General features: G+C 37.1%; 1 protein-coding gene and 1 pseudogene across 6 annotated transcripts in view; one reads left to right on the plus strand and one right to left on the minus strand.

Moving 5' to 3' along the window:
- LOC119625168 (dnaJ homolog subfamily B member 6-like) lies at positions 1–23,295 on the plus strand (annotated as a pseudogene).
- Positions 1–24,022, minus strand: part of LOC140713193 (uncharacterized) — a 229,200-nt gene that overhangs the window by 126,790 nt on the left and 78,388 nt on the right. The gene's annotated exons all lie outside the window — the stretch shown is intronic.

Below are 24,022 nucleotides of genomic sequence, written 5' to 3' on the forward strand. Positions count from 1 at the left end.
ATGCCCAAGAGAAGGGCTGAAGGGGATGCTAAAGGAGAAAAAGTCAAGGTGAGGGACGAACCACAGGGAAGATCCGCGAGGTTGTCTACTAAATCTGCTCCTCCAAAGCCAGAGCCCAAGCCTAAGAAGGCCCCTGAAAAGAAGGTAGAGAAGGTACCCAAAGGGAAAAAGGGAAAAGCTAATGCTGGTAAGGAGGGGAATAACCCTGCAGAAAATGGAGATGCCAAACAGAGCAGGCACAGAAAGCTGAAGGTGTGGAGATGCCAGGGGAAGTGTGTGCGTTTTTGATAACTGGGTACTTCTGGTGACTGTACAGTTTGAAATACTATTTTCATCAAGTTTTATAAAAATGCAGAATTTGGTTTGTTAAAGCTATGTTGTTAGCACACAGAACACTTCATTGTTGTTTTGCGGGGAAGGAAGGGGCATATGTCACTAATAGAGTGTCTTCGAAGCTGGATTGATGTGGGGAAAACACTTTTGCCTTCTAGTTTTGAGAGACTTCCTCTTGGCTTCCAGGAGGAGGGACTCCCTGACTCTGACACACATGGCCACCTTGGCACAAAAGCCTTGTGGTACGGAAAAACAAATTGTTTTTATGTCCTCTTCTCCTTTTCCACCTTTCAGCATAGACTTAACTCCCTTAAACCCAGACATCTGCTGGGACCTGACCCCCAATACTTGGTTACCAGTGTGTCAGGCAGTCTGGACTTTCCAGTGATGCCACTGAAATGGCACCTCTCAAAAGATCAGTGGTTCTGTTTCTAGATTGTAGAGCTTCAGATAAATTCTGCCATTCTCATTTCACTTCCTGAAAGTCAGGGTCGGCTCATGAAAAGTTGTTAAACAACATGCTGAATGTTAAATGTCAACCCTCACTCTAAACTTCCCCTGTTCAGAGCATCAGATGAAGGCTTCTTTGGATTTTATAGTGGCTTTCTGATTTTTGGTTGTCCATTGAAGAAGGGAGTTTGAAAGTTGTTGTATACTGTTAGAGATTGCCTACCCATGTCCTGCCTGAAATACCATGATAGTTTATGGAAAGTATGTTTAATAAAGCTGGATGCAGTTTGGCTTGAAAAAAAAAAAGTTAAATCAGTGTGACGGTAACAAAAGCATATTATTAATTAAATACATATTGGCTATTATTTTCAATGATATTGTTATTATAAAGACTTCTTATATCATCCCCATCCCCTGAAGCAGCGGTTAGTCACCTAAGGTATCTGAGTCTCCCTTGTCAGAATTCTCAGTTTACTGGATTGCATATTTGCTTTTACCCAGGAATAAATGCTTGAGTGGCCACCTCTGACTCAGCTCTGGTCACGTGTCCACAGGAGACTCTCTTGCTAGCATCCCCTCGAACTCCTAAAATATTACTTGATTTTATGAAATACACAACGGAAATCTCTAGTTGTGAATATATTGAACATAGCCTTTTTGATGCTTCTGTGAACCTAGGGAACCTGAAGTGAAAGCTACCACCTTGATTTAAGCCTCTGGTGTAAAATTCTTTTGCAATTCTCCTGGGGAAATTCACTTTTGGAGGAACTGCTTTTGCTTCTGTATGAGTCCCTCAGCTTTGTCATGTCATCACTGATCTGTTTGCCTCTGCTTTCTATGTTCCAGAAACCCTCGCTGTCCTGGCCTGCAGGTGGGGTCCTCCTGGATTTCCAGAGTTGCTATGTGTTTTATTTTTAAAATTTATACTGTCATTTCAATGGGGTCTAGGAAGAAGGGGAGGGCTCTAAAACGTGGCTATAGTCCACTTTGTGGAAGAACTCTTTTATGTTATGTAATCAAATCAATTATCTCCCAAAACGAGTTTTTTCTTTGATATTTACTTATATTTTTCTTTGGATAATATTTGGCATTTTATATCTAATTCTTTAATCAGCTTGATTTTTTTCCAAATATGTAACCTATTATCCTAGTAACATTTATAAAATTATTAATCATTTCCTCTTTTTCTGTTTAAGAAAACTCATATATGCATGTTTATATAAAAACATGTCTAAAATATAATGAATAAAAAAGTTGCAGATACATTAGTTTATGTTTGAAAAAAGGAGAGAGAATTTTATATATAGGTCACTATATAGTATGCATTATATATACATGTGTATAAATAGAAATGTTATGGGAGGCTGCAAATCAAACTGTTAATTTCTTTTGGAGAGTAGAAATGGGAGAAAGTCAGAGGTGAGGGAACATAATTTCAGGAGCAGAGAGAGTGTGAACTAAGAGAAACAGCAGCCAACAGGTGGTTGGCAGAAAAAAAGGGCTAGGACCAGCTGACTCTAGTGTTTGCTGAAAAATAAAATCAGCACACATGTTCACAAATTGAACATTTAAAAACATAGCTAACATGTATTGAAATCTTACTATCTGCCAGGTCCTGTTCTCATAGCTTTATATGTACTGATTCATTTACTCCTCACAATAAATGAGGGTAAGTACTACTCATCACAATTGTAAAGACAGGGAAACTGGAGCACAAAGTGATTAGGTAACTTTTCCTGTATATGCTGTGTATGGCCCAGCCAGAACTTGACCCCAGTTGATGTGGTATTAGAGCCCCCCTTAATTGCTATGTTTTATTGCACAGCCTTAACGATCACCTCCTGAGACTGAAGCTTTTCTCACACCCTTCTTACAGTCACCAGTGCTCCTAAAAGCAGAACCTTTATTCCAACCATAGAAATGAAAAGCTTCACTTTGAAGAAATGAAATATACTCTAAAGATGAATACTATGTTATGTAAACATTCATCTAAAAGTATAGTCTGGAAATGAAGAGTCAAAAAATATTTGAGAGAAATCTAGAGCAAAGAAAACAAATTCCAACAAAGAGATTTAACTCCCAAGAAAACAGAGTTAATATATAAAATGGAATAAAATAGCCTAACAAGTCTAATTCCTATTTTCAGAGATACAAGGGAATGTGTTCACACATACTACACAGAATGGAGTTCTTGATTAAAATATGATTACTGAAATTAAAAACGGATTATCTAACAGAATGAACATAAAATATCAAGTTAGTGAATTGAAAGACTAAGGAATTCTCTCAAGATATGATGTGAAGACAAGAGCATGAAAGTATGGAAAAAATATTGAAATAGAATCAGAAGTTCTGTATAGGCAGAATAAAGATTCCTCAACAATGTACCACATCCCGCATCCTAATCCCTGGAACCTGTTTATGTTACCTTAGATAACAAAAGTGACTTTGCACCTGTGAGTAAATTAGGGATCTTGATATGGGGAGATTATCCTTGGATTACTTACATAGGCCCAATGTAAGGGCTTACATAAGTAGGGTCCCTTATGTAGGGTCCTTATACATGAAAGAGCAAGAAGGATCAGAGACTTAAAACAACACAGATTTATTATCTCAAAGTTCTGTAGTTCAGAAATCTGAAATGGGTTTCACTGGGATAAAATCAAGGAGTTGGCGGGGCTGCATTCCTTTCTGGAGGATTCTCTAGGGGAGAATCCATTTCCTTGCCCCTTGCAGCTTCTAGAGGCTGCCCCCATTCCTTGGCCCTTGGCCTCCATCTTCAAAGCTAGCAACACGGGGTAGAGTTCTCACATCACATTGTTGACTTTCTCTTTTGACTCCTTCTTCCACATTCATGAACTCTTGGGTCCATCCCAAGAGTCCAAACCAATCTGCCTATTTTAAGGTCAGCTGGTTAGCAACTTTAGTTTCATCTATTATCTTAAATTCCCCTTTGCCACATAACGTAACATATTCATAGGTTCTGGGAATTAGCACATGGACATCATTAGGGGACCAATATTATGCCTACTAATCCCACCCCTACTCCTAACTTTAAATGCCTCCTAACTTTACAGTGTAGATCATTTCAGGCATGCCCAAACTTCTACCTTTAAACTTTCCAATTCCAATGTACTCTTGGAAGGTGGCATTTGGTGGGTGGCATAGGGTTGTAGTTTAGTGTATGCAGACAAAAATATACTGGTGTCCTGTCCAGTGCAGTCTTCAGGGTTTTTCAGCCTTTTGTGGGCTTTCAGCTACTTTGCAATTCTGTAAATTGTAGAAAACTAGAAAACTGATAATAATGCAAATGACTTTGTTTATAGAAATAAAAATATTGTCCAGGGGAATACAATTTATTATTGCCCTATAGATATTGACCTAATTTGCCAGTTTGTATTCATTTTTCAAGTCTTAGCATGTCTATATATTTGTTTTTTCTTTGAATACCCCTTTGAAATGATTTGTAACATTTTATTGATTCCCTCATTAATGAGTTAAATAAAATTTTGCCACCCATTCATAATTACACCCCTTTTAAAATTTTTCCTTTAACAGTAAAAATTTTATTATAAATGTATAGTCACTGGAAAAATTTCTTCAACTCAGATGTCCATAGAAATGTAGTTAATTACTTGTTAAAATTTCTCTGATCTCCTTTACAAGAGATCCCACCTACTCACTAGGGATGGAGTGGTGAGCAATCTAATTTACCCAATCCAGATTAATTTTTGGTCTTATTCAGTAATATAAACTCAGGTTTAACCCAGTCTTTTCCACTCAATCTCTCAGTTTCCCTCCTACTTCTTTTCACTTCTCTTATGTTTATAGAGAACCGGGTAGGATTATAATGACCTAATTACTTCCTTGCCAGATTCTCAGTGGCTCTGCAGACCACTCTAAGTCTTTATTCCATCTTGCACATGGCCTCCAGCCTAGAGGTCCACGCTAAAACCTCATTTCTCCCCAGCAGTCTCCATGAGGGGCCCAGTGCTTCTCAACTCAGTGTGGACACCGTGCAGACACCCAGAGAGGGTTGGGAGAGCCAGCTAGACCCTCTTTTACCATATCACACAGTTTGTCTGAGAGGAGGAATGTGGGATTTAAAATGCGTAAAATATGCTTAAGTATTTTTTTAAATTTTATGACAACTAGAGATGTTTTAAAGTTGCAATTGAAAAAAGAAAAAAAAATCTGGAGCTTTACACCTGAAAGCACAAATAATGGTTCTTCTAGACAGTGGAATTATGATGGCTTTTAAAGTTCCTTTTCCTTTTCTTTATTTTCTGATTTTTTAGTAAAGAATATATAAAACTTTTTGTTTAGGATTGCCCTGGCTATTGCAGCTTTTTTTTTTTTTTGGTTCCATATGAATTTTACAGTAGTTTTCTTCTAATTTCTGTAAAAAAACTGATGCTAGTAATTTGATTGGAAGAGTGTTGAACCTATAGATAGCTTTGGGCATTCTGGCCATTTTTAATGGCATTCATTCTTCCAATCCACGAGCAGGAAATGTTTTTCTATTTGTGTCATCTATCATTTTTTTCAGCAGTGTTTTGTAATTCTCTTTGTAGAGATCTTTCACCTCCTTGGTTAGATGTATTCCTAGGTATTTTATATATTTCTTGGTTATTATAAAGAGGACTGAGTTCTTGATTTGACTCTCAGCTTGAACGTTAGATTGGAAAAAAAAATGTGGTAATATATACCATGGGATACTATGCAGCCGTTAAAAAGAATGAAAGGATGTCTTTTGCAGCAACGTGGCTGCAGCTGGAGGCTATTATCCTAAGTGAATTAGCACAGGAACAGAAAACTAGATACCACATGTTCTCACTTATACGTGGGAGCTAAACACTGGTTACTCATGGACATACAGATGGCAACAACAGACACTGGGGACTGATAGAGAGGTAGGAGGTTGGGAGGGAAAGGGTTGAAAAACTACCTATTGAATACCATGCTCATTACCTGGCTGATGGGATCATTTGTACCCCAAACCTCAGCATCATGCAATATAGTCTTGTAACAAACCTGCACATGTACCCTCTGAATCTAAAAGTTAAAGTTATTTACAAAAAAAATCTATAAAGTAACAAATCATTTATAAAAAAGAATATATAAAAGTAACAAAAGTCATTTGAAAGCTAGTTACAAAATCGTATGAATAATGTGCCCTCAACATGTTAAAAAAGTGTATAGAAAAAAGACATAAATAAATTACACTGAGATGTTAACGGTGATTGTTTAAGATCGTTTAAGATTGTGGGCAATGTTTTTGTGTGTATGTATCTACTAAAATGTAGCGATACAACAAAACACTTTCTGATACTGGTTGGACTCAGTTGTTTTGAGCCTAGTGCTAATGAGTCTAGACTTTGGTTGGGTAATAGTCCAGTCCCTTCAGAAATATTGTGTTCCACAGATATTGACTAAATTTCAATGTATTTAATATGGTCAGGCTTTGTGTCCCCACCCGAATCTCATGTTGAATTATAATTCCCATAATCCTCATAATCCCCACCTGTCAAGGGAGAGACCAGGTGGAGGTAACTGAACCTTGAGGATGGTTTTCCCCATGCTGTTCTTGTGATTGGGAGTGAGTTCTCACGAGATGTGGTGGTTTTATAAGGGAGTCTTCCTACTTTGCTCGGCACTTCTCCTTCTTGTGAAAGAGGTGCTTTGCTTTCTCCTTCCCCTTCCGCCATGATTTTAAGTTTCCTGAAGCCTCCCCAGCCATGCTGAACTGTGAGTCAATTAAGCTTGTTTCCTTTGTAAATTATCCAGTCTTGGGCAGTTCTTTACAGCAGTATGAAAATGGACTAATACAGTATTTATCAAGGTTATACAAAGGAACAGAACTAACAGCAGTGTGTGTGTGTGTGTGTGTGTGTGTGTGTATGTGTGTATGTATAGAGAGCATCCAAGTCTTCTTATTTAAGCAAGAATGATCATAGTGGTTCACATTAAATAAGGTGTGTGTATATATATGTAGTCTCTGATGCGTATACTTCAGTTGAGGGATGGTCGTTCTAGCCATAGCTTAGTAATAATGTTTTCGTTTTGTTGCAACTGCTGCAGTTTCAAATGAGGAATGGATGTAATAGGGATTTTTCTTCTAAAATGCATTAACAGATTTTTTTTTATTGCAAACCCTCCTTCAATTGCTGATCTATGTCTTACTTAGCCATGATCTATCCTCCTTTTAACATGTGTCAGAATTTTGTTATTTAGGTTTTTTGTATCTATGTTCATAACTGAGGCTGGCTTGTGGTTTTCCTTTTTTTTACTACCCTTGTCCAATTAAGGCATGAAGATCATGCTAGCCTTACAGAATAAGGTGAGAAACTTGTCATTATATATTATATATAATATATAATTATATATTATATATAATATATATTAAATATAATATATATAATCACTGCTATATATATATGTAGAGAGAGAGAGAGAGAGAAATTTATTTTTAAAAATTGGCTCACACAATTGTAGGGCTGGAAAGTCCAAATTTTTCAAGGCAGGCCAGCAGGCCAGAGACCCAGGGGAAGAGTTGACATTGCAGTGTCAAGTCCAAAGTCAGTCTGGAGGCAGAATTCCTTTTTTCTCAGGGGACTTCCGTCTTTGCTCTTAAGGCATTCAACTAACTGGATGAGGCCTACCCACTTTATGGAGGGTAATCTGCTTTACTCGGCGTCTACTGATTTAAATGTTAATCACATCTTTAAAAAGGCATCCACAGTAAAATCTAGACTGGTGTTCCACTGAACAACTGGACACCATATTCTGGCCAAATTAGTACATAAAATTAACCATCACATTCCCTATCTTTATAATTCTTTCTTACCTCATTGTAATCTCTCAAAAGATATTCTGCTTCCTTGTTAATGCTAACCCCTCCACATGAGCTCTTGATCTCCCCTGTTTCTGTCTCCTCCAAAAATTTTTCACAATGATTTATTTTTTCCTGTTGTGTTATGAATTGCTTCATTCTCACTCATCTCTCCCTCTAGGTAAACATGTTCAAGTCTGCCCTCATTTTAAATAACATTTCCTCATTGTATTACACTCTCTAGCTATTACACTTTGGTCTGCTTAACTTCATTAGCAAATATCTTTTTAAAAATTTATTTATTATTTTGTCTTTTTCTATGATCTGAAGTAATTCATAATCATAGGGATTGTCTGAACCTTACAGGTTTCCTAGAATTCTTCACATGGGACATGAGACTTTGAAAACTAGATCTTTGACTGCCTATTTAATTTCTTCTCTTACAGCTTATTTATTTAGGCTTCTGTTTTGTTTTGCTTGTATATGAGAGTAAATTTGTTTTATAAATATATCTGAAATTCTGTTAGCTCTAGGGTAAGATACAAACTAATCAAGCTCATTTACACATTGATGGTTACAGCTGTAATGAAGCTCTTATTTAACAATTTTGACACCAAAATATAATAAAAACATATGGAATCTGCTATTGTTCTATCTTGTCATAGATGTTAACCAAAATCTGGCTTATGTTGAGACAGGAAAACATTTTTGTCAATTAAAAAAAAAAAAAACAAAAAAACTTGTTCACTTCCATTTTAATCTTTTAAATGGTTGTTCTTTCTGTAATGTTTCTGTTTTTACTGCATCCTTTATTTCCAAGTAGTTTTTATTTCTTTTTATTTTTATTTCCTCTGTTTCGTGCTGAGAGCTTATTTCTTGTCTTTTACCCACATCAATACATAAGCTTTTGCTATTTTGTTTCTTGCATTCTTTTTTTTCTACCTTAAAGTTATCTGTTTATACTTCTGTTTTCTTTTTCATTTCTCAAAGTTGATTTATTTAACTCTTCTCTATTCAACTTTGGCAATATGTATTTTTCTAAAAAATTAGACATGTAAAATTTATTGACTGATTTCTAAAAATCATCAATTTTATCTTTTTTATTAAGTTATTGGCACAATGACAAACAGAGCAGTATTATATTTTTAACAGTTCCTTTTCCTCTATAATTTTGGTCATTTTTCAGTCTTAATGTGATTGATTTATATCTTCTCTTTTTAAAATTTTTCAGCCTTGCCTACTTTTATAGTTTTTTTCAATGTCTTTTCAAAACACTAGTTTGGGTTTTACTGATGAAATTAACTAGAATAAGTTTTTATACTTTACTAATCACAATTTATATTTTTTATTAATTCCTTCGGTCCTTTAATTTTTTTGTTTTGTGTTCGTTTCTAATTTGGGGCTTAATTATTGTTTAAAAATTCATAGCTGTCTAATAAATATCTAGGAGTACACCTTCTCTTTTGGCAACTATTTCAAATTCACCCTATTAGGAGTGATACCTGCTACTCTCATCCTTATTTATTTTCCAATAGTTGATATTTTATTTCCTCTTAAGCTCAACAGCTTTTTAGAGTGAGATTTTTAAATGTCCAAGAAATTTTTTAAAATATATTCTTTCATTATTAAGTTTAATTTTACTGCATCGTTTTTAGAGATCACATTTCACTGGTACAGTTTTCTCCGTTTCACTATTTTCCAAGTATCTTTGGTACATTGTTCTGGATAAATTTCTTATAAACAATATCACAGGATTTTTTTTTTTTTCTAAATTAAACATAAAAGAATTTAACTCATACACATTATTATTATGTTCGAACTTATTTGTACAATCTATTTCATATTTTCTACATAGTATTCTTTTCATTGTCCTAATTTGTTTTCTTCTCTTTTGTTATGCAGATAGCATTTTTTCATTTCATTTACATTTCTCTGGTGCAAGTATCATTGGTAAACATTTTCTGTAAAGGGCCTGATAGTAAATACTTTTGTGGATCATACAGTCTCTGTCACAACTACTCAACTCGGTTAGAACATGAAAGCAGCCATAGAAAATACATAAATGAATAAACATGGCTGTGCTCCAGTAAAACTTCAATTAAAAAAAATTAGGCATTTGGCCTAAGGGCTTGTTTCAGTCGGTCCTAGCTGCCATGACAGAATAGCATAGACTAGGTGGCTTAAACAACAACATATATCTGTTCCAGTTCTGGAGGCTGGAAGTCCGAAATCAGGGTGCCAGCACAGTCAGGTTCTTGGTGAAGGTCCTCTTCTTGATTATGCTCTTGCACAGCATAATTGGCACAATAATATACAGAGCAGTATCACGTCTTTAACATTCCTTTAGCTGTATAACGTTGGCTCTTTTTCGTTCCTAATGTGGTTGACTTGTCTCCTCTCTCTTTTTAAATTTTTCAGCCTTCTTACTTTTGAAGTTTTTTTTTTCACGATCTTTTCGAAACACTAGTTTGTGGCAGTGGGGGTCGGGGGCGGGGATTATCGACAAGGTTAACGAGAGTCATTTTCTTGGTGCATGCACAGAGATCTTACATCTCCTCCTCTTTTTATAAGGGCATTAACCCCATCATGATGCTCCACCCTCATGATCTCATCTAACCCTAATCACCTCTCACAAGCACCTCCATCACACTGGGGTTTAGGGTTGCAACATATGAATTTGGAGGGGACACAAACATTCAACCCATAACACGGCTATGGTTTCCTAGCCCTGCTCTAGTGTTTTGTGTTGTAAGAACAGTTTTAAAGCCGTCTAGCGGAGGGCCTCCCTTCACTTTTCTTTATTGCATTTTTCTGGAAATTCTATTAGGTCATATCTCTGAATCCATTTCTCACATTTACATCTCTTTATTACTGTTACTCCTGAAGCTTTTTCTTTTTGTTAATGGTAGTAGTACATGGACACAATAACAAATCAAATAGTAAAGGGAAAGCAACACCCTCCCATCTTATCACTCAGTCCCTACCTACAGGCCCTAACTCCTCTTTGTGCCTTTTTAAAAAATTTTTTTCTGGTCATAATGCCAAGTAATATGTTTATACCTCTATTCCTTATCTCCCTGATATGAAAGATAGTGATTTAGTTCAATTATGTTACCTTCCTCTATATGACTATGTTCTTTCCTCTCTTCCCCAAATTTAATATCTGTAACATAGCTTTAGCTCTACTAATAGTTATCTTAATCCAATCAATTTTGGCAGGTTTTTTAAAAATAGATTTTACTTTCTGGCGCAGTTTTAGGTTCTCAGCAAAAGCAAAACTGAGCATAAAGTACAAAGATTTCTCATATCTCCACTTCAACAGAGTATTTTTTTATTCCACAGTTTGTGAGAAGGAATATTAATAATCAATTATAATAGTGATCCTAAAACCAAAGATGAAGGGATTATTGTCTTATATTACACTAATTGTTTAAAATTGTGCCTTATTTTCTTTTTAATATTCAGATCATGTCTTTCTTATTCACCTTTCTTTCTTCTCTCTTTTTGCTTCTGTTTTAGTCTGTTTGGGCTGCTATAATAAAATATGAAGTGGGTGGCTTATAAACAACAGAAAATGATTTCTCACAGTTCTGGAGGCTAGGAAGCCCAAGATAAAGGTATCAGTGAATTCAGTATCTGGCGAGGCCTCTTGGTTCACAGACAGCTATAGTCTTGCTGTGTCCATAGCAGAAGGAAAAGGTTGCTCTCTGAGCCTCTTTTGTAAGGGCACTAATCCCAATCATGAGGGCACATCGTATCTCCTTACACATGATGCTCTTTTTTTTAAGTACTTTTTTCATCATACCACCTTTTCTCGAGTTCCCTGTCATTGTCCTGAAGATGTCTCTCCTGGGAATCTATCTACTCATCCTCTGTTCCTCTCTGCACTGGTTGCTCCTCAGGCCTGTTCTGCAGTTGTTTTCCAAATCTCTCTCTTCCCTGCCCTCCTGGGCCAAGGCTTCTGTTTGTGAATTGCATGGTGTCTTCCTCTTGGTCGGCTTGCCCCTAATTTTATTGGATTTCATCCTCAAGGGCAATCACATTTTTAACTTCTAAAAGTCTTTTATGCTCTCCAATTGTTCTTTTTCCTAACAACCTTTTATTGACTTTTCTTTGCAATATCCCTAAGAGAATATTTTTTAAGTTCTCAGTCCTTCCATTTTCTCTACTGCTTCTGTAATTCATTTACTTGTTCCTGTTGGTCCTCCTTTTCATTTAGTTGCTTTTCTTCAAATATTTGATGATCTTTTGTTGTTCATTCTTATCTATGAATGAGAAGCTTAATTAATTACTTAGTAATCAATTGTTATGGGCTTTCTCTCCCATAAATGGCAGAGTAGACTGCAGGGCTTATGTAACTGGGTACAGCTTCACTTTAGGGCACCTGGGCATGGAGCAGGCAGGCTAGCTGGAGTTCTCAGTTGCTAAAACAAGAAGGGATTTTCTGGCTCACACCTGTAATCCCAGCACTTTGGGAGGTGAAGGTGGGAGGATCACTGAGATCAGGAGTTCAAGACTAGCCTGGCCAACATGGTGAAACCCCGTCTCTACTAGAAATACAAAAATTAGCTGGGTGTGGTGGCATGCACCTGTAATCCCAGCTACTCAGGAGGCTGAGGTAGGAGAATCGCTTGAACCTTGGGGGCGGAGGTTGTAGTAAGCCAAGGTCGTGCCACTGCACTCCAGTCTGGGAGATAGAGCGAGACTCCACCTCAAAAAAAAGAAGTAATTTTCTGTGACAGTGGCTATCTTTAGTCTTCCTCTCTCCTGGACAGGGCTTTTTTATTCCTTTAGTTTGACTGCATTTCTCTCCCAGACAGCTGTACTCTCCTTAGAATTCTATCCTAGCTGGTGTATAAGTTTTCTCTGGCCTGTATCTTGAGGATTTTAGCTTTAGGTTAGTGATGCCTTTGCAATTCAGTTGTTAGGGCTCCTGTCTTAATTAAATTATTAATTATCTTTTTATTGCCCAGTACACTGCGCAGTTCCTGGTATTTGTTCACCCTATTTTTAGAATTTCAGTGGATTTTGTTTTATAGTCTCAGTGGTTTCCTCATGTACATAATATATTTTGGGTTTCCTCAACTTTTGTCAATCCAAACCCGTTGATTTTTTTTTTTCCTTTGGGTGCACCTCACAATTTCTGGTTTGCTGACAGTGCCTTCTTGCTTGCTAGTGCCAACATGGCTCTACATGACACACAGTCTGTGAATGTAAGGGATCTGGGTCGGTATTTACATAGACATCAAATTCAGTCCCCTGGTTTATTCTTATTGAGGTCGTTTAAGCTAGTCATTTGCTGGGATAGTTTTAATTTCTTGCTTCAAGCCACCTTGTTATTAGCCTGCTCTAAAAATGTTACATTGACCTTTTTTTATGGGAGCAAGTGGTTCATACTTATTGGGCAATCGTACTTTCCAGAAATTGTAGGTGTCTGAACATATTTGCACCTGGCTATTGCTGTATGTATGGTTGTATTTTGTGTGTGTGAGGAATAAGCCACCAGTCCATGAATTTGCTCTGAATTCTAAGAGCAAAGATGTCTTTCCAATGAAACTGGGTGCTTTAGCTTTCCTTTGTAGCACTTTGTGTCATCATAGACTCCTGAATTATTTCTTCAACATGATAGCCTTCAACCAAATAAACATGTGACACCTACTGACTACACTTATTTTTCCACTTTGGAAAGACCCATCATGATAGAAGGGGATGTTAATAGACTTGCCCAGTGGAGCTTAATAAGTTAGTTCTTGAAAGAGGAACTGAATGGAATGGTAATAACTCAGCAGCTCAATGGCCCCCCCCCCCCCCCCCAGGAGAGAAAAGGCTGACCTCATTTCTGGATCACTCTCTGACATAAATTTCTCAGTCATAGGATATTTCAGAGACTTTTACATGAAATGCAGGAAAACCACATTCCACCCACATTTGGTCTTGACAGAGACTCATGTTGTGACATATATGCTTTTCTATTATGTATACTAGAAAAGAAAAATCTCAGAATGGAAATTTGGGAACTTGCTGGGCTTACCAAAACTGAAAATATAACTGTGGCTGCGTTCTTGTAGAAGTGAGTGATAAAGAAATGGTCTTTTATAAGTTTCAGAAAAGAGACGGTATTTTTATGTGGGTGACCTTTGAGAACCAGCAAATCACTAACAAAGAAGATACCCAAATTCCCCATTTTAAGAATATAGCAGAAGTATAATTTCAAGATTAAAATGCAAGTCCACACATATGTAGCTAAGAACACAAGCCCTCTAAGATGAGCCAAGAAAAAAAATTACTGATGTTTGACTCAGTTAGCTATTCTTTCTGACAGGAGATTAAAGCCGCCTGTGAGATTTCTTTGACTCGTGACTCATTTAATTCGTTTAGACATTGCCAGCAGAGCAAGCTACAACAAAGCAGATCCATCTTAACAAGCTCACTCCTGGCTGTTCTAATAAAGAAAAATAATTGAATTGCTGATTTTGATTTTTCAAAATGCACTCAGCATTTGAGTATTTGGCTTCACACTCCAAATAAACATAGAAATATTTATTACATCATCTTCTTCCCCAGAGTGAATGGGAAAAAAAGCACACGCAGAGAATTAGCTCAAAGTAACCTTTAAACTAGTGTAGCACTGAAGTATGTTTGCCATGTTTAGTTTATTAAAACTGAATTTTTAACTTAAAATCTTACTGTCTTATTTGGAAGATGCACCAGTTCAAAGCACCTGTGGATAAATGAATAATGCTGATGTTAAGCACATTTATTATGAATGTTATGTTATTTCTCAAGATGCATCTGCTGCAGCAGAGAAGAATCGGTCCTGGTCAAAGTGAGCAGTAGGAAGAGCTGAAGCAGCAAGCTGGTGGTCAGATATATTTATTCAACCCGAACACTGTTTTTTTAAATATGCATAAACATTTGAAAATCAGGAGACTCCACATAAAAATTCACACATGCGGTTCCCTTGCAAATTTACAGGAATTAGCAACAGGAAAGCTCATTTCCAATCCTCAGGTGCTAAGTAGCAGTAGATTCCTCCAGTGCTTGCAGTGTGGACACACGCACTTCACCAAGTGGCCTCATTCGTATTTCCTGCCTGATCCGTAACACAGGTTTGGGAACACTGATAAAGACAGTAAAGCATAAAACTTAGAATTAAAAGACCTCTATACTCATTCCACTGTTAGCACCAAGGCAATGCTCATTTGGATGTAGCTAGCATCTAGACAGCTAGATCTTATCCAAATATACTGATGATGGGCTGTGTATCATCTTTAAGAGGCAGCTTTACCACAGCTATGTCCAATGTACAGCAAACTTGTTCAATTAATAACTTAATGCTTTACAACAAAGTAAATGGTCTCTGTATCTTGACTAGGATGGGAGGGGAGAGGGTTATTATTAAAGTTGTATCTAGAACCTGGGACTTTAGATATTATCTAATTTAAACTTCACAATAAGGTCAGGAGGCTGGTGTTTTATAGATAGAAAAGCAAAGTTAAGGAAAATAAGCTTACTTGATGTTAAACAATTACTAAGTGGTAGGGCAGCTATTCAAAACCAAGTCTGTGTGACTAAAAAAAAAAAAAACCACTACATTTTATCAATTTTACAACATCTCTTTGGAGACATATCCCCTGTCAATTAAATGAGAAGAATGTTAATCCTTTGACTCTCAGAGGTATGCACTATATTAATGATATCATTTTTATGTTTGTGATTCTATGGGGGGATATTAGCTCATATTACCAATATTTCAAGCTTTAAAATATAGAAAACTTTAAACAGAACCCTTTTATACAACCTCCCGGTGATCAGTTATCCTCCCTTGTATAAGTTTGGCAGCAGCTATAATAGAGAGTCAAATTAACGGTGGCTCAAACACATTAGAAATGTATTTCTTGGAGTTTCATACTTTCTGTGATACCCATGTGCTTGCACATTAATAAATTTGTATGCCTTTGTCCTGTTAAAAAAAAAGTATTTCTCTTCACATAATAGTCTGAGATTAAGCATTTCACAGCCAGTATTATGAGTTTCAAGTGGTCAGGACTTAAGTTCTTTTTAATCTTGTTCCACTGCCCTAGAGTGATGCTCTCATTCCATGGTACAAGATGGCTTGCTACCACATTGCACACATTATTTTCACTCATATCTCATTAACAAGAATGTAATGGAATAACTACACCTACATATGAAAGAGTCTGGGGAATGTAGTCATTGTCTAAGGCACCCTGTGCCTCGCTAAAATTTTATTATCATGGAAGGAGGAGGAAACCAGTACTGTGAGACAATGATCCATCTCAGGCACACCCTTTAAAACCTACACATAAAGTACAACCAAACCCACACTTCTCTCTTCTGATGTAGACACTTGTCTCTACTACTAACCACTTGACTTTTTCTTCTTTCTATTTTTGTGTCACTGTCAAAGTCCTGAGCCTTTTAAAAAGTCCTCCTGTTTTGTGTGATTAAAATTAGGAGACAATGAAAGTATGATTTCATGAATCACATGATTTATTACCACACCAAGATAATTTTTTTCTTAGGTTGGCAATGCTTAAAGAGGTAGGGAATAACAAGAACAAATCTCAGAGGAAATACGCTTGATAAACATGGTACATTAACCACATAGTGAGTGAGTTCCAAAATTGTTAAAGTTTAGTGGATCAATTATGATGGAAGCAGACCTCGGTGGAAAGTAAAGTCTAATGAAAGTTTGAGGTGTACCTTTTTGCAAGTGGTTCTTGAGAGAGGCTGGCTTCACCAACAAGGTGGAGGAAGACCACCAAGGTTGTGAAGACATGTAAGTTCCCTCCACGCTAGAGGACAGTGCTGGTGTTGGATGGTGAGGTTTCAGAGATTAGCTCAAAGGCTAACAGGTGTGGCCCTGTCATAGACTGAGCTCTCAGTCTTCAGACAAGTGGCTAACAAGAGTGTAGCCCTGTGGTAGACTGAACTCTTCAAGTGTCTGTCAAACTCTTGGGCTTATATGTATTTTGAAGTCCAGTTGTTGAGGTCAATAGCTCATATATGGGGTCTCATATGGTGTGACATCTCATTCTTGAGGAAAGAGAGAATTCACTCCAAGTTCTTGTCATAGCAAAATATATGTCACTCAATTTGCAAACTATGATCATTTCACAGCTACCTAATACCTCCCTAGCTTAGGTCTTATGTCCATACTTGATCACATCAGATTTCTTCCTGTTCCATTTGTCAGTGTTTCCGTCTCCCAACTCTGTATATTTTGTTGTGGTATTCTCAACTGGAAATTACTAGCCCCCTATATGTCAACAAGTGTCAGTCTTCCTCCAGGTTAACTTTAAAATATGAATTTGTAATACATCTTTGTGGAGGTAGGATGATTTTCCTAGGCGGGGATTTCTTTTCATATTCAATGGTGTACTATTTTGACTGGAAAGGGCAAAACAGTATATGTTTACATTTCTTTGGTAGTATCAGGTATATAGATATGCACTTAACAAGTAGCAATCAGCTATAGTCGTGATTCTCATGTTTTGTAGAGCCATTGGGTATCTATTAGACAAACAACTATAATAGTTATTATCAACAATTAATCCATAAATTGATCTGTAGATTTAGTGCAATCCTAATTAACACCTTATCAAGCTTTTTATTGATGTTGACAAGCTGATTATGAAATTCAAATGAAAATGCCGAGGACCCATAATAATCAAGACAAACTAAAAAATATTGCAGGACAACTAATACCTAATTTCAAGTCTTATTAAGATACAGTAATCCAGACAATATAGTATTAGCATTAAATAGATCGCTGAAACATAACAGGGAATCCAGAAGTAGACTCATACATTTATAGACAACTGTTTTTCTGCAAAGGTGTAAAGGAATTGAGTGGAGAAATGATAGTCTTTTCAGTAAATGGTAATGAAAGAATTGAAATACATATGCAAAAAATGAACACTGATTTACACCTCACATAATATACAAAAAGTAACTCGAAATATAGACTTAAATGATCAAAAGCATGATCCATAAAGGCAGAAATTGATAAACTGGGTTGCATGAAAATTTAAAACTTCTGCTCTTCAAAAAACACTGTTAAGAGAATAAAGAAGGCACAGACTGAGAGAAAAATATTTGCAAATTATGTATCTAGTTAAAGCACTTATATCCAGAATGTATAAAGAAATCTTGAAACTCAATAATGAGAAAATAACCCAATTCAAAAGGCTGGTGTGTTGGGGGTGGGGGAGATGCTGGAAGAAAGGCAAGCAAAAGATTTGAACATATTCTTCACCAAAGAAAGTGGTATATAGGCTCATGAAAAAATACCAAACACCGTTAGTCATTAGGGAAATGCAAATTAAAACCACAATATGATATCATTATGAACCTGTCAGAATGGTTAGTATTTAAAAGTCTGACAATACCAAGTATTAGTGAGGATGTGGAACAACTGCTGGTAGGAATATACAATAGCATACTTTGGAAATTGCTATGTAGTTTCATTAAAAGTTAAGCATATGCTTGCCATATGATTCAGTCATTCTAGACCTGGATATTTTTTCCAAAAGAAATGAAATCATATCTCACTTGTACATTAAGGTTCATAGCAGCTTTATTTGTAAGAGCCCCAAACTGCAATAACTCAAATGTTCATCAAGAGATGAGTGAATAAACAAATTGTGTATAACCATACAATGGAAAACTATCTGCAACAAAATGAGGTGAGCTATTTATTGATATATACAACAACTGATGAATTTCAAAATAAATATGCTGAGTGAAAGAAGTCAGACAAAGAGTACATACTATATAAGTATATTTATATAAAACTCTACAAAATGCAAACTAATGCAGAGTGACAAAAATTAGATCAGTTCTTGCCTGGGGTGGAATTAAAGAGAGGGGCTCATCACAAAGGGACAGCAGGAAGAAATATTTTGGAGTGGTGGAACTCTTTTGTATCTTGATTGTTGTGCGGGTGGTTACATATTCTGCTTGTCAAAGTTCACAAAACTATATTGCCTCTAGGATAATATAGCTTAGGATTACCTTTCAATAAATCAATTAATAGGCTCTTGGTATAGACCAGAAATAAAATTGATTTTTAATAAAGAAAATGAAATCTAAAATATCCATTAATTTTCCTCATTGTTTTCCTCCATGCTGGGCTATAAGATAACACCAAGTGTACCTGTAGTTAAAAAAAGTATTCATTGTTTATTTAAAATTCAAAGTTAACTGAATGCCCTAGTTGTTGTTATTTTTGCTCAATCTGGCAACCGCAATATATCTATATGTTTATTCTTTCTATCTATCTATCTATCTGTCATTCTGACTGTCTGGTATATGTACCATGTCTGTTTGTAAGCAATTTAACTTTGTGAAGAATCTTCCAAGAAAAACTGTGTGCAAACTATTTTCCCAGGTCATAAAACACAATGATCAGTGATTTAAAGTTATTTGATATAAATCAATCAAGTGCTGGGGGCCAACTACCAAAAATTATTATTTTCGTTTAAAGTAATTAAAGTATTACCATTGGCAATAATAGGCTGTCAGACCAGTTTTCTCTGAGGCCACTGATAGCTCAAGAAAATAAAACATCATTAGCATATATTGCAAAGCAGTTTATACAAAAGTGGGACAAAATCACTAAGCCACAGGGTAACAAAGGAAGAGATTAAAACAAAAACATTTCCCTGTTTTATTCTGCTAAAATTAATGTCTTGTAAACTAAGATAAGATCCTAGGAAATGACTGCTGCTACCCACCTTTCTACTAGCAACTGCAGGATACATGTTTATCTTGAGCAAATCGGCAGTTTAAACCAATGCAGAGCTAGGTGTTAACATGGCCTTGGGTTCTGGGGGTACCCAGGGGAGAAACTGAGGTGAGGGCTTCCCCTGGGGCTGGGCAAGAGCCTGAGACCTACGTCAGATTACCCAGGAAGAGGATCAGAAAACAAGATTTGGAAAAATCTTGCCCCTCAGGGATCCACTTACCATGCAAAGAAGGTGGTATAAGACCCATATTAAAGTCACTGGCTCCCTACCCCCTAAAAAAGCCAAGAAATTGCTGAGTAGTTATGCTAAGTCCTCTGATTCCTGAGGCTAGAGGAAAAGTCTGGGAACCTGGAGGCTTCTTCTGGTAGCTTACCCAGAGACTAGCAACTTGCCTGCCATTGCATTGCCAGCCTGTGTGGTGGAGTGCCACCATCCATCACTCACCGCACTGCCAGGAGCTTAGGTGCTTCATTAGCTAGCCCAGAACATGTTAATGCTGTAAAAACCCTGCTAAGGGCTGGGCACAGTGGCTCACACCTGTAATCCCAGCACTCTGGGAGGTCAAGGTGGGTGGATTGCTTGAGGCCAGGAGTTCGAGACCAGCCTAGATGTAGCGAAACCCCGTCTGTACTAAAAATACAACAAGTAGCCAGGCGTGATAGTGCACACCTGTAATCCCAGCTACTCAGGAGGCTGAGGCAGGAGAATCACTTGGACCCAGGAGGAGGAGGTTGCAGTGAGCTGAGATTGTGCCACTGCACTCCAGCCTGGGTGACAGAGCAAGACTGTCTCAAACAACAACAACAAACAACAATACCTCCAAAAACTCTGCTAAGGGCCCACCACCCAGAGAGACAAAGATCACTCTGGACAAATACAACATTCCTGGTGAAAGAGAACTGCTATAAGAGAAAGATAAGGGAAAGTGTTCAAGAAGATGCAGGTGATATACACATGCACACATACACATTTTCTGGTGCTAAAACAAGCCATAAGTTCCCTATGAAACAACTTAGCACATGAATTGAAGGAGAGGATGGTCATCACAGAGGTTTTAAAAAAATGGCAAAGAAGACATGCATACAGCCAACAGATACATGAAAAAATGCTCGTCATCACTGGCCATCAGAGAAATACACATCAAAACCACAATGAGATACCATCTCACACCACTTAGAATGGCAATCATTAAAAAGTCAGGAAACAACAGGTGCTGGAGAGGATGTGGAGAAATAGGAACACTTTTACACTGTTGGTGGGATTGTAAACTGGTTCAACCATTGTGGAAAACAGTATGGCAATTCCTCAAGGATCTAGAACTAGAAATACCATATGACTCAGCCATCCCATTACTGGGTATATACCCTAAGGATTATAAATCATGCTGCTATAAAGACAAATGCACACATATGTTTATTGCGGCACTATTCACAATAGTAAAGACTTGGAATCAACCCAAATGTCCATCAGTGACAGACTGGATTAAGAAAATGTGGCACATATACACCATGGGATACTATGCAGCCATAAAAAAGATGAGTTCATGTCCTTTATAGGGACATGGATGCAGCTGGAAACCATCATTCTCAGCAAAGTATTACAAGAACAGAAAACCAAACACCGCATATTCTCACTCATAGGTGGGAACTGATCAATGAGATCACTTGGACTCTGGAAGGAGAACATCACACACCGGGGCCTATCATGGGAAGGGGGAAGGGGGAGGGATGGCATTTGAGTTATACCTGATATAAATGACGAGTTGATGGGTGCTGTCGAGTTGGTGGGTGCAGCACACCAACATGGCACAAGTATACATATGTAACAAACCTGCACGTTGTGCACATGTACCCTAGAACTTAAAGTATATTAAAAAAAAATTAAAAAATAAAAAATAAAAAAAAAGGCCTGAAAGACTATAGAAGAAATAGCTCAAAGGACAGTCATGTGAAATCATGATAGAAATCATGAGAGGACAGAGAAGAAGATTTGGGGATAGATTTAGTAGACATAACATGTAGTAGAAATATCTTAGAAAGAAATAAATTATAAAACTGATAATATAAGAAAATTTCTGGGGACTGAAGACCCAAGTCTACAGACTAAAAGAAATTACAGAGAAATAGGCAGGGTTAATGAGGAAAGAACACACACTTAGGCATATCCAGGGAAATTTTTGAAGCCCCAGAATAAAATGAAATTGTACAAATTTCCAGCCAGTAAAAGCAAATTATCTACATGAAAAGTGACAGCACAGGAAAAGAAAATAATAATTCTTGGAATTAATTAAACAAATGTAATGGAAAAGTAGAGTTGAATATCTACATTAAGAAGGGAAGACATGGCTGAGCACGGTGGCTAATGCCTGTAATCCTAACATTTTGGGAGACTGAGGAAGGTGGATCACCTGAGGTCAGGAATTCGAGACTAGCCTGGCCAACATGGTGAAACCCTCTCTCTACTAAAAATAAAATTAGCCGGGTGTGGGGATGCATGCCTGTAATCCCAGCTACTTGGGAGGCTGAGGCAGGAGAATCGCTTGAATCTGGGAAGATGGAGGTTGCAGTGAGCTGAGATCGCGCCATTGCACTCCAACCTGGGCAACAAGAGTGAAACTCTGTCTCAAACAGAAAAGAAGGGAAGACGTGGCACAGATTGTAAGTTGATCAAATCAGCAGAAATGAGAAAAAGGAAACAGAAGAAACATTGTAAAAAAAAGACATAAAGTAAAATAGAAAACATAAAAGTATGTCAATCATTACATTAAGGAAAAATGGGCTAGTTTATTCCATTAAATATCAGAGATTGTCAAATTTGTTAAAATATAAAACGTAACTGCAAACAACTTAGAACAAAGTGGTTTTAAAAAAAAGATTAAAACTCAAGAGATAGGCAGTCATACTTCCTGTTTGTTGGAGAAAGGAGAGGCAGGAAAGCATGAGGAGCTGCTGTGGCCACCAGCGCAGCTCTGTGGAGCCTTACAGAGCCCTGTGGAGCCAGAGGAGCCCAGAGCCCACACCACCCACCTGCCCTGCTACTCACCACCACTGCCGCATCCTCGGACCTGTTCTCACCATGTGTTAAAGTATGGGGGTTACTGTGAAGTTCTAGGCGTGCAGACCTGCCTGCCCCAGGATATTAAAAAGGCATTTCAGGAAACTGGCACTGAAGTGCCACCCGGATAATCCTGAAAATAAGGAAGCAGCATGGAGAAAATTCAAGTAGTGAGGTGTATGAGGTATTACCAGATGCTAGAAAAAAAGAGACATCTATGACAAATATGACAGAGAAGGATTAAATGGTGGTAGAGAAGGTGGAAGTCATTTTGACAGTCTGTTTGAGTTTGGCTTAACATTCCGTCTTCAGGGATGTTTTTGGTGTAAGGACCCATTTCCATCTGACTTCTTTGAAGGGCCATTTGAGGGCATTTTTGGTGGAGTGGGGGGCGGAATTGAAGAGATTCCTAAAGAAGCAGAAGCTGAGGGATGGGGCCATTTTTCTGTGCCTTCAGTGTACTTCCATCTTTTGGAATTGGGCTTTGTTCTTTTGGAAGAGGGTTTATTTCATTTTGGTCACTAGGTCATGGAGGCATTATTTCCAAGTCATTTGGTAATAGTGAGATGGGCAACTTCAAATCTATATCAACTCCTGTTAAAATAGTTAATGGCAGAAAAATTAATACGAAGAGGTTAAGAGAGAGTAGAAGTTGAAGAAGATGGCCAGTTAAAGTCCTTAATAATAAATGGTAAGGAGCAGGTTCCATGCTTGGATAACAAGTACTTCAATGCGTGTACATAATGGAAATGTTAAACTCTAAAAAGCACCATTTGAGGATTGACAGTAACATATTTTGAAGATGTTGAATGAACTTGATTTTCAGTATAATTGTACCTAATCTGAAGTATTTATAAATAAGTCATCAGAGCTCCTATTTGTCATAGACTTAGGAGTTTATTGTTGGGACCACATAATAGGACCAATTTGCTTTTATCTTTAAAAGTGTTGTAAATCTCTGTATGCACTTTGCTTTTATATTAAACCTACTCCAAGGTGAGTAGTGACTCTCTAGTAATTGTTGAACAAAACTGTACACTAACACCAGCACGGATCTGCTTGTCCATTGTGTCTGAAATGTAAACCAAGTAGTTTCAGCCTGTTATGAAGTTAACATTGCCAGGATGAGCCTTTTATAGAAATAATTTCAATTTTTTCAGTATCTCACAGTGATAGATATGAATGCATGAATGGTAATACAGCTCTACCTTAGTATAAATTAAGGGTGTTTTCTAGTCGTGCATAAATGCTGGTAACTTAGCAAGCTTTGACAATTGTTTAAATATGTAATGTTAAACTGGAAGCAAAGCTGATAAACTGGGTCTTTGCGATTTTATTAAAAATATATAAATGCACATGTGTTTGGTGAAAAAAGATAAAAGTAAGCAAATGCAAAAGAAATGAAAGCAAGAGTGATGGTATACTGTCAGACAAGGTTGATTTATGGTTAAAGGCACTTACGAATAAAGAAGGACATTATGCAATGATTAAAGTTTCAGTATGATGGTGACATCGGGTTTTGGCATGCAGAAAAACTACCTGGGTGGAAGACAAAATGAGAAAAATGAAGATGTCCCAA

This window comes from Chlorocebus sabaeus, chromosome 13 (genome assembly GCF_047675955.1).
Source record: "Chlorocebus sabaeus isolate Y175 chromosome 13, mChlSab1.0.hap1, whole genome shotgun sequence".
NCBI lineage: Eukaryota > Metazoa > Chordata > Mammalia > Primates > Cercopithecidae > Chlorocebus > Chlorocebus sabaeus.